At 44.3% G+C, this 17,160-nt stretch overlaps 1 protein-coding gene across 1 annotated transcript in view; it reads left to right on the forward strand.

The window, feature by feature from the left end:
• The window catches only part of GRIN2B (glutamate ionotropic receptor NMDA type subunit 2B), a 1,069,942-nt gene that overhangs the window by 943,835 nt on the left and 108,947 nt on the right, over positions 1–17,160 (forward strand). The window lies entirely within an intron of this gene.

Consider the following 17,160-nt stretch of genomic DNA (forward strand, 5'->3'; position numbering starts at 1 on the left):
GGGGGGGAGAAACCAGAGATACATACATTCAAATGGGATTATCAGTGCCATTTCCCTGCATTGGTCATAAAGCACAATGATCCCTATGGCTACATGCATTTTACATAAGGTTTCTCCTGACCACTTACAGTATATGGAAACACTTGTAAAACACAATACACAATTTTTTTTTGCAAAATATCAGTGTCTTTTCTTCAACAAGTAGATCTTACTAACTTTGGGGCTCATTTACATTTGGATATAAGTCATGTTTATGACACACCTCTCAGATGTACATAGAAACATAGAATTTGATGGCCGATAAGAACCACTTGGCCCATCTAGTCTGTCCCTTTTTTTTATCCTTTAGGCAATCTAAACCCTGTTTGAACCTTAATTCTTTGTAAGGATATTCATATGCCTGTTCCAAGCATGTTTAAATTGCTCTACAGTGGCTATTATCCACTACCCTTTCTGTGAAGTATTTTTTCCTTAAATTTCCCCTGAACCTCCCCCCCTCCAGTCTCAGTGTATGTCCTCAAGTTCTAATACTTCTCTACCTTTGAAGAATGTTTCCCTCCTGAACTTTGTTAAGACCCTTGATATATATGAAAGTTTCTATCATGTCCCCCCTTTCCCTTCTCTCCTCCAAACTATACATGTTAAGATCTTTTAGCCTTTCCGGGTAAGTTTTGTGATGTAGGCCATGCACCATTTTAGTTGCCCTTCCTTGTACACTCTCTAATGTATTTATATCCTTCTGGAGATATAGTCTCCAGAACTGGACACAGTATTCCAGATGGGGCCGTACCAATGACCTATACAGTGGCATTATCACTTCTTTTTTCCTGCTACTGAATCCTCTCCCTATGCAACCAAGCATCTGACTTGCCCTTCTCATTGCTTTGTTGCATTGCTTTCCTGCCTTCAAGTCACTTGAAATAGTGACTCCTAAATCCCTTTCCTCCTCAGTAGTTTCCATTATAGTACCCGTGATTACATGGAGGCAAAAACCGATCCGAAAAGGGGCGTGGCCTCATCCGTGATGGGCGTGGCCTCACCAAACGGGGCATTTTCCTGCCTTTTGGGGGCGTGCCCAGCGCTCCCCGAGCAGATGGGCAGCCCCCGCTCCCCTCCTAGCACTGAATGCATGCAGTGCTCGTGCGCACAGCATGTTTTCAGTGATCACCGGCTGCTCTGCAGAGCAGCGAGTGATCAAAGGCTCTCCCAACTGCCCCAGGGGCAAACGCAGGATATGCAGGAGGGGGTTTCCAGAGGGGGTGGAGCCAAGCACATGGGGGTGGAGATTGTGGTGACCCAGTATATGCCATTTCCGTTAAACTAGCATAGATAAATAGGCCTACATGAGATGATAGATAGATAGATAGATAGATAGATAGATAGATACTCGTAGAAAGACCAAATCTATTTTAGAATAGTCAAAGAGCTATTCTAAAAATGTATTAGAAAACTACCACTGTATACAAATATATGTATTCCCCACAACATTTTGGGGAATACACTCCCCGTCCTCAGGTTGCATATCGAGGACGGGGAGTGTATTCCCCGAAACATTGTGGGTTACATAAAGTAAAATCGCAATCACTACCTGCAGTGCCATGGCTCTTTTCCATTTTGGGGGACTACCGTTATGTATATCTGCTGATGCACGGAAACGCAGGAGGTTGAAACAAACCAGGGAAGTGCCAGACCTATTCGACTGCATATATATATATATATATATATATATATATATATACACACACACACGCACACACAGAGATATATACGTACGTGTGTGTGTGTGTGTGTATATATATATATATATATATACACATACACTGTATGTATAATATATTATATATATATATAATATATATTATATTTGTACACATGTAGCCACGCTCATCCATCTCGTGATGCAAACGCATTGCAGCATGGATGACGTTACTAGTGTGCCCGCTGCGCATGCTCGTGCGTATGTACGCATGCGCATACAATGTATTCCTATGTGCAAATGCCACTCTGCGATCAATCGCAGTGTGGCGCATTTGCAGTATCTGCGATGCGTATGCCCGTGCATACACATCACGAGATAGATGAGGCTGGCTACATCTGTAATGTATATATATCTATATATATGTATCTATCTATCTATCTATCTATCTATATATATATATACACACACACACACACACACACATATATATATATATATATATATATATATTTAAATATATATTACATATATTAAAACTTTTTACATTTTACTGCAGGAGGAACAACGTATGCTGTATGTATATTTATCTAAGCTTGAAATACCTTCCTCCAGTAAGAAGAGGATCAGACAGTGGGCTTAGTGAATAGAGGCAGCACAGAATGTAAGGACTGCATCCAACAGCAGCTGCAGCTGACACACAGCCAGTCCAGGATAGGTTAAAAACTAGAGATGAGCGGGTTCGGTTTCTCTGAATCCGAACCCGCCAGAACTTCATGTTTTTTTTCACGGGTCCGAGCGACTCGGATCTTCCCGCCTTGCTCGGTTAACCCGAGCGCGCCCGAACGTCATCATGACGCTGTCGGATTCTCGCGAGGCTCGGATTCTATCGCGAGACTCGGATTCTATATAAGGAGCCGCGCGTCGCCGCCATTTTCACACGTGCATTGAGATTGATAGGGAGAGGACGTGGCTGGCGTCCTCTCCGTTTAGACACTTGATTTACTAATTTTGGGGAGCATTAGGAGTACTCAGTAGTGTACAGTGCAGAGTTTTGCTGATAGTGACCAGTGACCACCACTTTTATTTATAATCCGTTCTCTGCCTGAAAAAAGCGATACACAGCACACAGTGACTCAGTCACATACCATATCTGTGTGCACTGCTCAGGCTCAGGCCAGTGTGCTGCATCATCTATATATATTATATATCTGTCTGACTGCTCAGCTCACACAGCTTATAATTGTGGGGGAGACTGGGGAGCACTACTGCAGTGCCAGTTATAGGTTATAGCAGGAGCCAGGAGTACATAATATTATATTAAAATTAAACAGTGCACACTTTTGCTGCAGGAGTGCCACTGCCAGTGTGACTAGTGACCAGTGACCTGACCACCAGTATATAATATTAGTAGTATACTATCTCTTTATCAACCAGTCTATATTAGCAGCAGACACAGTACAGTGCGGTAGTTCACGGCTGTGGCTACCTCTGTGTCGGCACTCGGCAGCCCGTCCATAATTGTATATACCAGTGACCTAACCGTGGTTTTTTTTTCTTTCTTTATACATACATACTAGTTACGAGTATACTATCTCTTTATCAACCAGTCTATATATTAGCAGCAGACACAGTACAGTGCGGTAGTTCACGGCTGTGGCTACCTCTGTGTCGGCACTCGGCAGCCCGTCCATAATTGTATATACCACCTAACCGTGGTTTTTTTTTCTTTCTTTATACATACATACTAGTTACGAGTATACTATCTCTTTATCAACCAGTCTATATATTAGCAGCAGACACAGTACAGTGCGGTAGTTCACGGCTGTGGCTACCTCTGTGTCGGCACTCGGCAGCCCGTCCATAATTGTATATACCACCTAACCGTGGTTTTTTTTTCTTTATACATACATACTAGTTACGAGTATACTATCTCTTTATCAACCAGTCTATATATTAGCAGCAGACACAGTACAGTGCGGTAGTTCACGGCTGTGGCTACCTCTGTGTCGGCACTCGGCAGCCCGTCCATAATTGTATATACCACCTAACCGTGGTTTTTTTTTCTTTCTTTATACATACATACTAGTTACGAGTATACTATCTCTTTATCAACCAGTCTATATATTAGCAGCAGACACAGTACAGTGCGGTAGTTCACGGCTGTGGCTACCTCTGTGTCGGCACTCGGCAGCCCGTCCATAATTGTATATACCACCTAACCGTGGTTTTTTTTTCTTTCTTTATACATACATACTAGTTACGAGTATACTATCTCTTTATCAACCAGTCTATATATTAGCAGCAGACACAGTACAGTGCGGTAGTTCACGGCTGTGGCTACCTCTGTGTCGGCACTCGGCAGCCCGTCCATAATTGTATACTAGTATCCAATCCATCCATCTCCATTGTTTACCTGAGGTGCCTTTTAGTTGTGCCTATTAAAATATGGAGAACAAAAATGTTGAGGTTCCAAAATTAGGGAAAGATCAAGATCCACTTCCACCTCGTGCTGAAGCTGCTGCCACTAGTCATGGCCGAGACGATGAAATGCCAGCAACGTCGTCTGCCAAGGCCGATGCCCAATGTCATAGTACAGAGCATGTCAAATCCAAAACACCAAATATCAGTAAAAAGCCTCTTTTTTTCTTTGCGTCATGTGCTGTTTGGGGAGGGTTTTTTGGAAGGGCCATCCTGCGTGACACTGCAGTGCCACTCCTAGATGGGCCCGGTGTTTGTGTCGGCCACTAGGGTCGCTAATCTTACTCACACAGCTACCTCATTGCGCCTCTTTTTTTCTTTGCGTCATGTGCTGTTTGGGGAGGGTTTTTTGGAAGGGCCATCCTGCGTGACACTGCAGTGCCACTCCTAGATGGGCCCGGTGTTTGTGTCGGCCACTAGGGTCGCTAATCTTACTCACACAGCTACCTCATTGCGCCTCTTTTTTTCTTTGCGTCATGTGCTGTTTGGGGAGGGTTTTTTGGAAGGGACATCCTGCGTGACACTGCAGTGCCACTCCTAGATGGGCCCGGTGTTTGTGTCGGCCACTAGGGTCGCTTATCTTACTCACACAGCGACCTCGGTGCAAATTTTAGGACTAAAAATAATATTGTGAGGTGTGAGGTATTCAGAATAGACTGAAAATGAGTGTAAATTATGGTTTTTGAGGTTAATAATACTTTGGGATCAAAATGACCCCCAAATTCTATGATTTAAGCTGTTTTTTAGTGTTTTTGGAAAAAAACACCCGAATCCAAAACACACCCGAATCCGACAAAAAAAATTCGGTGAGGTTTTGCCAAAACGCGTTCGAACCCAAAACACGGCCGCGGAACCGAACCCAAAACCAAAACACAAAACCCGAAAAATTTCAGGCGCTCATCTCTATTAAAAACCCTCTAAAAGTGGTGGAGCCAAATATCAAAGGGGCGGGGCTTAAATTGCGGGACACGGCAGCGGCTTTTTTTTTTACATAAACATAAATTTGGTCTGTCAGGGGGGGTTTCTGGGTACTCTGAACCCCCCCCTGCGTGCGCTAGTGTGCCCCCCCCCCTGACAGACCACGGACCCTGTCCCGCGGGTGGGACAGCGGGACAGGGTCCGAACAGCGGGACAGTTGGGAGGTATGTATTTAGCCTTTGGGTTTTTGAGACCCAAGTGCATGACTTTGCATTTTTTAGCATTAAACTGTAGTTGCCACGTTCTTAGGTGTTGCTTTCACAATCTCCCTGAAATGCATTTTCAAAAGTAGGCAAGTATGGCGTAGGGTCCTTTAGAGAGGAAGCAGTGTGGTGGGACAGAATATACCTCCTGACAGTGCACACAAGGTGGAACTCAAATACTGGTCAGATGCAACAAAACAGTGCAACAGTTCCATAATAAATCTGAGCTGAATATTGTGCACTGCACAGATGTCTTATTTTAATTTGTAATCAGTGAGAAACAAACACTTTTAAATCGGTTTCTAGACATTATTAAAGTACAGTCTCTGTCCAGAATGATTTGCTAGTAGAATCTATTCACACGTTTTTGTTACTCATGTAACAAAAAAAGATTCAATACTTTTAAACAAAGTTGTGTTCCTCCGTATTGCACTGTAAAATCGGACTACTCGTAGATATAGAGAATGATGTGGCTATTTGGATAATCTCCTAATTAGCCATTGTTGCCAGCAAAGAAGAACTCCAGTAATTATGGAATGAAGTGGCCTGATGTTTGAACAAGCAATACAATTCCATGCCACACTTGCTCTCAGGCAGGGCCGTAACTACGTGTGTGCCAAGTGGGCCTGGCACACAGCACAGTTGCCCTGAGGGCGCATGGCCAGCGGCATGTAATGAGCCAAATTGACTCATTACATGCCGCCTCTGCTGTGTGCGCCGCCACGCTGTGGAGGGAGGAGAGAGCAGCGCCGGGCAGCGGAGAAGGAGGAGGAGGGAGGGGGACTGGAGCCGCAGCAGCGCTATTTCATTGGTAGTAAGCGCCGCTGCAGCTGTCCCCTCTCCTTTCGTATTGGCTGCCCGGCGCTGCTGTGGATGCTGGGATGCGGTTCCTCCATCCCAGCATCCACAGCAGCGCCGGGCAGCGAATACGGAAGGAGAGGGGACTGCTGCAGCGGCGCTTACTACCAATGAAATAGCGCTGCTGCGGCTCCAGTCCCCCTTCCTCCTCCTCCTTGTCTGATGCCTGCACCTAGGGAGCTGCCAGCACGAGGAGCCTGTCAGCGGGGAGATGGTAAGTATCTATCTCTCTCTCTCTCTCTCTCTGCCGTAATATGTAATAAGGGGGACTGGCTGCCGTAATGTGTCAAAAGGGGGACTGGCTGCCGTAATGTGTAAAAAGGGGGACTGGCTGCCGTAATATGTAAAAAGGGGGACTGGCTGCCGCAATGTGTAAAAAGGGGTACACCGTCTGCCGTAATATGTAAAAAGGGGGCCTGGCTGCCGCAATGTGTAAAAAGGGGGACTGGCTGCCGCAATGTGTAAAAAGGGGGACACCGTCTGCCGTAATATGTAAAAAGGGGGCCTGGCTGCCGCAATGTGTAAAAATGGGGACTGGCTACCGCAAAGTGTAAAAAGGGGGACGCTGGCTGCTGCAATGTGTATAAAGGGGGACACCGTCTGCCGTAATGTGTAAAAACAGGGACGCTGTCTGCTGTAATGTGTAAAAAGGGGACGCTGTCTGCCGTAATGTTAAAAAAGGGGACGCTGTCTGCTGTAATGTGTAAAAAAGGGGACGCTGTCTGCCGTAATGTGTAAAAAAGGGACGCTGTCTGCCGTAATGTGTAAAAAGGGGACGCTGTCTGCCGTAATGTGTAAAAAGGGGGACTGTCTGCTGTAATGTGTAAAAAGGGGGACGCTGTCTGCTGTAATGTATAAAAGGGGCTCTACCTGGTGTAGTGGCGCTACTGTGCAGCGTAATTTGAATAATGGAGACTACTGTGCACCGTAGTATGAATTGCTATTATTTTGTGGCCACGCCCCTTCCCCATGAAGCCACGCCCCTATATATTTTTCGCACGCCTACGGCGCGCGCTGCCCCTATCTTACATGGGGGGCGCCAATGTCGTTCCTTGCACACAGCGCTAAAATGCCTAGTTACGGCACTGCTCTCAGGTCCCACATTAAGTAAAACTGTTATGGAAACCAATGTCTACTGTTGCTGTTAATTTGAGTGCACCAGGAGCCTATATTAAGGAAAATGAATCAGGAGTTTTCCGGTTACATGTAATCCCCATCATTGCTCACTATACATGACTCCGCTTTCTTGTCCCATTGATAGGGACAGTAAATCACCCAAAGACTCTCCCATAAACAGGTGTCAAAAGAAGGACTGCATTTTGCAAGCCCACATCTGGGCTCCTGTTAGCAAGTACAATAGTCTCACTCATAGCCAAAGTAATGGACTGGGATTTCACTCTGGGACCAGAGGACAGTAAGTGATACGATCAAGGACATTTTAAGATAGGAGGGACCCGCGTGCAGCCTCCGTTGCGAGCCCCCTCATCTCCTCGTCTGGGCCTTGTTCGCGGGGACATCTTCAATGTGCATGTGTAGATCACTCGGAAAAGGCTGTGGCGGCCATTTTCCAAGTGGTTTGTGCCCGCACAGCAGGACCTCCGCCGCGGGACTCTTGAGTGGTAAGTATACTGTATGGGTGCGGTGTGGGCCCCCCACTGCACACAATTACATGTGTTCAGATGACACCAATCAAGCTGAAGCAGAATAATGTTATGTAGACAATGCTTCCTGTCTATGTCATTTGTCATGACGAAGCCCGAGACAGGGAAAAGCCCCATACTGTAGGATCCAAAGCTAGGATTTCCTGGGGAATGATGGGATTTTGCTCATTGGTTCTAAATGCCGCACCCACTCAGTATCTCACGTGTATACATGTACAGTATCTGCTTTTGTATTGATGAAGCCATAAAGTGAGCAATGATCACATAAGTGAAGCAGGTAATGTGACATTGAATTTTGCATGCATTTTATTGATACTCCAGAGCTTAGATAAATTGCTGCAAGTTTGAAGGTTAGAGTCGGAGCTACTAGATATAGATCAGCAAAATGCCACCCCGCAATGGGAAAATTAAGGAGGAAAAATAGGAAAGAAGAGTTACAATTCTAACTACCTACTGCTCAAGCTCCCTGTGTGTATCCTATGGCACCCTGAGGCTTAGCACTTGTATCTACTGTATATATCTTGTGGTTGAAATCACCTAGAAGAAATATTTGTAATTTATTTTTGGCCACATGGATACTTTCTCATTAAGATGATATTACCGGTATTAGTATTTCTGACATGCTTCATATCATGCTGTCTACGTCCACACCCCATACATAACATACGGCACACCTATACCGTCACTGCTGCCATTATTTACCTGACATGTAGCTAGATGTGCAACATTTTGACAATCCAGCTGGCTCTCAGTTTTGATTCACTAAATGCCCTCTCAGAGCCTGTAAATAATTCAGGAGATTGCTTCTTAAAGAGTAAAAATAACACCAGGAACATAGAAACACCATTTAGAGCCCTGCCAGCCTCCGCAGCATCCTTACCTGAGAGCAGATCCTTTCTCCATTTGGCATGTTTATTCCTGTCTTCTGTAAACTTTGCTTTAGCATTTTAAAGTGGTATTCATATTTGGAATCAGTAGTAAAGTAACATGTATGTAAAATGTCTGAGCAAAATTAATTAATTTAAAGCTCTAAATTAGGTAATTCAGTGGGCAAAAGGTGCAAAGTGCTGTTGCTGTGGCATTTAAATGCCGGCAACTGCAGCCTGACTCGTACCCTTCACCTGGCTGACTCGCTCAGAAAGGCTCGATACCCTATGGGGTAGTGAGCACTCTAGAGTGAGATCCCACAGCCATAAAGGGCAGTACGGATGGTGCAATGGTTAGCATTACTGCCTCACAGCACTGAGGTCATGGGTTCGATTCCCACCATGGCCCATACTGTGTGGAGTTTGTATATTCTCCACATACTTGCGTGTGTTTCCTCCGGGTACTCCGGTTTCCTCCCACAATCCAAAAATATACTGGTAGGTTAATTGGATTCCAACAAAAATGAACCCTAATGTGTCTGTGTGTACATGTGGTAGGGAATATAGATTGTAAGCTCCACTGGGGCAGGGACTGATATGAATTGCCAAATATTCTCTGTAAAAGCTCTGCGGAATATGTGTGCGCTATATAAATAACTGGTGATAATAATAAAGCACAGCAACTGCCGCACATATTCTGCTCGGCTAATCTATTAGCCCTCAATTGACTCCCCCCCATAATATCTTTTTATTGTAGATTTAGGCCTATGCTTGTATACATTTAAACATTATATTATAAGCATACTTGCCTACTTTTGCAACGTCCCCCCCAACTTGTCTTTGAATACAATGCAAAACATGGGTAGGCTAGCGCAGGACATGGCTACAGCCAACAATGATCACTGCGACCAGTGGAAGTAGCCCATCATAAATAGCAAAGAGTAATATACAATGGGAGTTGTATATTTCACTGGCGTGTTTCTGTTAGCTCCATTTAGGAGTGATGCTAAATATCAGCAACATATTTTGTATAGTATCACTGTAATACTTATGAATACACCGCCAGTATTTAATATTGTTTACCTGTCTGGCGAGATCCAGCACCATCCTCCTCCTCGTTTGATATCCTCTGTCAAGCTCCTGGCAGCCTACCGTTATCAGCGATGGGTTGTTAACTAATGGGGTATCTGCACAACCGGCAGGGACACAACAAAACCTGGAAGAGGCTTCCCTGTAGTTGGAAAGGTGTTTGTAGGGACTCCATTGCCGGCAATGGGGAATATACAGCTGCTACCAGAGAACAGAGTGCTAAGGGGTGTATTCAATTAGCGTCGAATCCATTCCGACATGTATTTGTCGGAATGGATCCGACAACCCCTATTCAATCTCATCTCAATTCGACTTTTTCAAGTCGAATTGAGATGAGGGACGCAGAGGAGGAGAGGCGGGGGGAGCTGCGGGGAGACCAGCGGGGGACAGCCGGCGGGCAGACAGAGGAGGTCAGTGCTAAAGTAGCGCTGCAGGGGAATGTCACACAGCTGCCCGACCTCACGGCAGTGTCCACCCGGCTCCAGCAAGCGTGACCTCACTTGCTGGAGCCGGGTGGACGCTGCCGTGAGTGGCGCAGCTGTGTGACATCCTGCTGCAGCGCTGTGCTGTAGAGCTGATCTCCCCTATATGCCCGCGGCTGTCCCCCGTCTCCCTGTGGCTCTCCCCCTCTCCTCCTCTCAGGTCCCACATCTCAGTCTGACATTTTTTTATGTCGAACTGAGATGGTCGAAAAGGGGGCCAAAACCGACACAAGCACGTGGATCGGCAGCTATTCCGCCGATCCAAGTGCTTTTCGACAAGTCTAATTCCTCGACTTGTCGAATAGCACTGAATAGGTCAAATCACGTTTCGACCTTAAAAAGTCGAAGACTGCCGTCTTTTCGACAGGCGGCTATTTTCGACACCAATTGAATATACCCCTTGGGTTATGGCTCATTTTTTAAATGAACCATACATAGAGTATGCCCTGCACAAACTTCCAGGGCTGGAGAGCTTTGCAGCGTACCTGCATAGGGCAGTCTGACAACATGACATTAAGGAAGGGTGACTGGGTCACTTAACAGTATTTTTCTCATGAGCCCTGCACTGTTTTGTTATATATTGTAATTTACTCTTTGCTATCACTCATCTTATTTGGAAGAGAAGACAGGACAATTTTTCCTGATTCTTGATTTTCTGTAATGTGCATGTTTCAGTTGAAAATGGAGCTTTGATAATCTTGCCAGGAAGGGTTTGCACGTTTACATAGGTGTATATAAGCTGACATTTGTTTTATAAGCAACAATGCTTCATATGTGTACTCTACTTTGATATTTTCACATGACAGTAATACGCATTGTAGTAGTATAAATCATGCTCATTTACCCTGATTCACTACACACATTGCGGAGTTCCTGTATCAGGTTATTTTATATTTTGATATTACGCACAATTTATAAGCGAGCTGAAGCTGCACGGATATTACGTCGCCAGCAGTATCACACAAGGAGGGAAAGACCATCAGTAGTAAACATATTTTCAAATCACCGATGTTGCTTTTAGAGTTTAGAGATGTTCTTAGACATGAGCGCACTCATTTACTTTCTGATTATATACAATTGTCTTAGGACACTAATATGTCTGAACACTTTAATGGGGTGATATTAAGTCTAGTAGCTTCTAATAGGTTGTACCCATTTAAAAAACACACAAGAAAGGAATCCCCCATAAAAATAATAAAATGTGTATATATAAAAAAAAATTATAAATAAAATGTTACAGTTATAAAGGTATAATCTAATAATCAATTAATCAAAAAGGGTAAAGAGATGTACTAAGTACCAGCCAATCCATTATCTCACTGGACTTTATTACTTTTTAAGGCTTAGTACATCTGAACCTAAATGTGTAAGTAAATACAGCAGCATGTTCAGTGCAGGAATCCCAAAGTAATGAAACAAAACAAATACCTGAGCAGCAGCTGCTCTTTTCAAAAGTAAAACAGCACATCTGGTATGCAGATATACAATAATAACCACACTAACAATGCACATATGTAACATAAATGTATTCAAGCATTAGAAATAAAACCTATATCATATGTTGAAACAGTGACAGAACTAGTGAGTGGTAAGCCCAGTTACAGCAATATGCTTTGGGCCCTCTTGGCCTCCAACCCCAAGACCACAGGGCATGGTCTTGTGGGGAAGATGAGGTGTCCTCACGGCACACAGGTTATCAGTATTGTTCATGTACAGGTATATGTTTAGCAACCCGGCTGACGGAATCCCAACACCCATCAGAACACCGATGCAGGAATCCGACCAGTCCAGCATCCAGATGCGGGGATACCAACAGCTGGGAACCCAAAGGTAAGTATAGATGGGAGGGTAAGGATTTGGCTGCAGGAGGGAAGGTTAGGTTTAGGCGCCTCCTGGAGGGGTTATGTTTAGGCTTTGGGGGATAAAAGGGGAGGTTAGGGTTAGGCATCACCGGAGGGGAAGGGGGGTTGGTTTATACACTAAGAAGAGATGTTAGGGTCAGGCTGCGGGAAGGTTAGGGAGGTGAAGGTGGGTGGTAGAATACTTACCTCAGCCCTGTCGGGATCGTGAACATCGGAATGCCGGCGTCGGTATTGTGACCACTGGCGTCATGTCCGCTGTTATCACATACCGATCCACATGTACAATGCAAAACAGTCTTAAATAAAATTAGGATAATACTGATCATTTTTGCATTGTAGATGAATAATACTAATACCCTGTGTGCAGTGTGTTCTGCGTATGTAGGAAATGGGTCAAATGGCATAGCAGAAGTGTGAATGGGGTAGGCTGAGATTTCAAAGAGTTTTCACTTATCTGGGCCCACACCAGAACTGTCACGCTATTAAATACCTTACACCAGGTGTGTGAAGTCCACGCCCCAGAGTTCCCTACCGGTCAAACGAGACTACGTATGGGATCTCACGAGAGCTGATTACATTATCATGCATTCAGCAGCTGAATTTATTGTATATATTTATGAAGGGGCCCAGACGTTGCACTCTTTAATGGTTAGTTAAACCAGTGAGGTGGCAGGCCACACACCCTCTGCAGACTGGCCACACCCCTAACATGGGCCCCTACCACTGCATTCCCCCGGTGCGCCCTACATACCCCAGTCTGACACTGGGAGTGCGGGACCACCCGGGAGGAGTAGGCGGCACAACAGTCGAGCAGGAGGCAGGGCTGTGGTGCACATTATTGGAATAGGCTGCACGGCCCCTACACTGCACGGAGGAGGTGTAATGTGTGGTCTATTAAGTTAAAAGGCCGCACATTCACCTCCTCCTCTGTGCAGTGCAGGGGCCGTGCAGCCTATTCCTATTGCTATTCTTATAATGCACAGCCCCTATGACTGGCACCTCTTGCTACCATTCCTTTGATCCCAAATGTTTTTGATGCGAGCCACCTCCTTACTCCCCCCCACCCCTCCCCACAATCACCACCTGTTCCAGTGCCTATATATGAGCACCTAGTGTCAAGCAGCAGCTGCAAAGATGACTACAGTTATACAATGCATTAAAAGGGGGGGATGAATTTGCTACAAACGTACCGTAAGCATGGTATAATTCACTAGTTAAAAATGTTGGATATTGGTAATGGTGCATTTTTGTACTCAATAGAGGTCAGAGACTGGTAACTGAGGGCCTAATTCAGCAAGGATTGCAAATCAGCAAAATTAGCAAAAAAAAAAGCATAAAAACGCAAATTCTTAACTTAACTTAATTAGCAAAAACTGAGAAAAAAAACAATTTCTGAGACTTAGCAAAAACTGCGTATGCACTATGAAAAAAAGGCATGTAGGGGGCGTACTAAAGGGATGGACTCGCAAAAACTACGATCAGGGGCGTGTTGTGGGGGCGTGTTGTGGGCGTATGCTGATGGTCGTTGGGCAGTGCATTCGCAATTTTTACAACAGATCGCACATTTCTGATGTGCAGTTTCTGAGTGACTACAGGTCTACCTTAAAAATTGCACTAGCTGACCTCAGTTGTAGACTGCATGTATACTGCAATCATTGTTTCATTACACCCAGGGCCGGTTCTAGCCCTTGTGGCGCCCCAGGCAAAAATAGGGGCGTGGCTTAATACAGGGGTGTGGTCAGTTACGCCCCCTGTAGAGTTGTGCCCCCATTTGTGCCTGTAGAGTAACGCCGCTTAAAAAAAAAAATACAAAAATAAATAAATTAATACTTACTATTCCCGCTCCTGATTCCCGACCGCTGCTGACCTACGCTGCGACGCACCGCTCCTCGGATCTATGGGAGAGATGTCATGACGTCTCTCCCACAGCACAGCATAGACACTAGAGGTCAATTTTGACCCCTAGCGTCTATGTGCCAGTCCCACAATCGCTGTGCGGTGCGTAATGACATCATCGTGCACCGCACAGCAAAGGTCCTCTACACGAAGGGAAACTTGACGGGTAGCGTCTACCCGTCTAGTTTCCTTCACAGCGCCGCACAGCACCGGGGGGCACTGACAAACCGTAGCGGAACTTGCCATGGCGTGGCGCCCTCCGGATGGCGCCGGCGCCCCGGGCAGAAAGCCTGTGTGCCCGTAGCAAGATCCGCTACTGATTACACCCAGCTGCCCACGCATCAGACCACAAATCACTTTATTCAGCTGTATTGGAACTTAGAAACATGTAAGGAATTGTTTAACTCTGTAACACATGTTGACTGTGAAAATATATGTTACTAACCGATTTGTGTTTACACTTACTAACAATCGAGGTTTGACAAGCACACTATTTGATAGAAGCAAATATAAAATAACCTTTACAAGCATTTTGCTGAATGACATTTAGGCCCTCATTCCGAGTTGTTCGCTCGCTAGCTGCTTTTAGCAGCATTGCACACGCTAAGCCGCCGCCCTCTGGGAGTGTATCTTAGCATAGCAGAATTGCGAACGAAAGATTAGCAGAATTGCGAATAGAAAATTCTTAGCAGTTTCTGAGTAGCTCGAGACTTAAGGGGGGTACTCACGGAGCGATATTCTAAGCAATCTGACTAGATTGCTTAGAATATCAGCCTGATCGCTCTGTGTGTACCCCCTACAGCGATAGCGATGCACAGCCCTGCGCATCGCTATCGCTGCTGCTAGATTGGCCTGCATGCAGGCCAATCTAGCGGGTCGCTCACTTCACCCGCTGGGTGAAGTGAGCGGCCCTCCGTCTCCCCCCGCACGCTCAGCACAGATCGCGCTGTGCTGAGCGGCGGGAGAGATGTGTGCTGAGCGGTTCGCTCAGCACACATCTCTCATGCATCGGCCCGTGGGTACTGGGCTTTACTCCTACATTGCGATCAGTTCAGTCAGTTTCGTTCCTGGTTTGACGTCACAAACACACCCAGCGTTCAGCAAGACACTCCCCCGTTTCTCCAGCCACTCCCGCGTTTTTCCCTGAAACGCCTGCGTTTTCCTGCACACTCCCAGAAAACGGTCAGTTTCCGCCCAGAAACACCCACTTCCTGTCAATCACTCACCGATCAGCAGAACGATGAAAAAGCTTTGTTATGCCGTGAGTAAAATACCTAACTTTTGTGTAAAATAACTAAGCGCATGCGCTCTGCGAACCTTGCGCATGCGCAGTAAGCGACTAATCGCAGTATAGCGAAAATCTGCAACGAGCGAACAACTCGGAATGACTCCCTTAGCTTCCCAACATTTTTTTTTAAAACAACCAACATTTTTTTGTTACACAAAACTTTACTTTTTTTTTATTTTTTAAATTTTATTTGTGCGCTACACACATAAACATATGTTGAAGAACAGCAACACCATCTTTTTATTTTCAAGTTTTGCAAATTCTGCTCCATTTGTATACTTATTGAAACACATATTTACACATACTGTAATTCCTTAAAGTAAGGTATGTAAATAAAAGCAAAGAAACAATAATATGCAATGTTTGACCACTTCACAATCAAAAAAATACTAAATTTTTTTTTCAGAAAAATGTTACTGATGTTTCCGAATTAAAATATTTTGACTCCAAAAGAAGTGTGTTTGTTAAAACAGATACCAATAATTGCTGTTGTGTAAGGTTTAGAGGCTAGAATTCACACTCTGTCTAGTTGAATATATTTGAACACAGTTATGGGCATTAGTCAATGTTTGAAAAAAAAACACTATGGTGTCTTTAAGAAAATAATTGCTAAATTACCACAAGATCATTTGACCAATTAAGTGATTGAATTGATTTACAATTGTTGAGTAGTTTCTTTAATTTGAGTGCAGGAAAGTAGGTTGTGCAATTTTAAAGGGAAAAACACTGTTGTTAGCAAAAAATGCAACATCAGAAACATGTATGCAAAAATTGCGTACATTTGTAATATGTACACAAAAATTGCTATTATTAGGATGGTTTTCGCAATATTTGCACATTTCACAAGGCCACCTTCTTTTTGTTAAATTAAATTAGTGTTGCAGTTTTTCCGTTTGGGCGTGCTTTCGCAATTTTGCTTTTACTCACAATTTTTGCTAATTTGTAATTTTTGCAATCCTTACTGAATTTGCCCCTTAGTTAAGAGAACAAGGTTTCAATCCATTCCTAAAGGGAGGTTATAAAAAATGTTTCTCAGCAAAGAATCATTTTATATGTGACATTATGTATAAATATTGACATTGTCAATATAATGATTTGTCTAATAAACTTCTTACAAGAAATGGTATCTGAGGTGGCAATTCGTGGAGGACTTCATACGTGTGATTGATTAAGGGAATTAATCAAATTGCCATTTTTTTTAACCTCTGAGGCTAAATTGGTAGCTGCCATGCTGAGGGATGCGTCTTCTGCAAAAGCCGAGCGCACTTCAAGGTGCAGTCTCAATTCTCTGTCTTTGGAAATTTCAACCTGACTCTAAGGGGGGAATTCAAATGTTTGAAAAGTCAGTTGGGTGTCTGTTTTTTTCCTGTCTATTAGATAGGAAAAACAGACACGCAACTGACTTTTCAAACATTTGAATATCCCTCTAAATTTGCAGATTCTCCGGAAACAATAAGATTGTCACCGGAAGATCCAAACTATTTCTCCTTTAGAGCTACCCCTTTATTAATGAAAACATTTACATTTGTTACCTAAAATACTTTTCAGCTTAATTTAATGAATGTAAGTGGTAAATGTAATTGCCTGTGAATTGTAGACAGCCATGGGATTTTGGAAATTAGCCGCTAGATTTAAAGTGGGCATAATTTAAAAGGCAAAACTAACCTGGCTTTGTCTTTTCAAATATGCCAGGTAAATTGCCAAAATCTTTAGGCAACTTGCAATTCACAGGCTATTACATTTAAACCTAGAAACAGAATTTGATGGCAAAGGAGAATAACTTGGCCCATCTAGTCTACC

Source organism: Pseudophryne corroboree, chromosome 9 (genome assembly GCF_028390025.1).
Source record: "Pseudophryne corroboree isolate aPseCor3 chromosome 9, aPseCor3.hap2, whole genome shotgun sequence".
NCBI classification, from domain to species: domain Eukaryota; kingdom Metazoa; phylum Chordata; class Amphibia; order Anura; family Myobatrachidae; genus Pseudophryne; species Pseudophryne corroboree.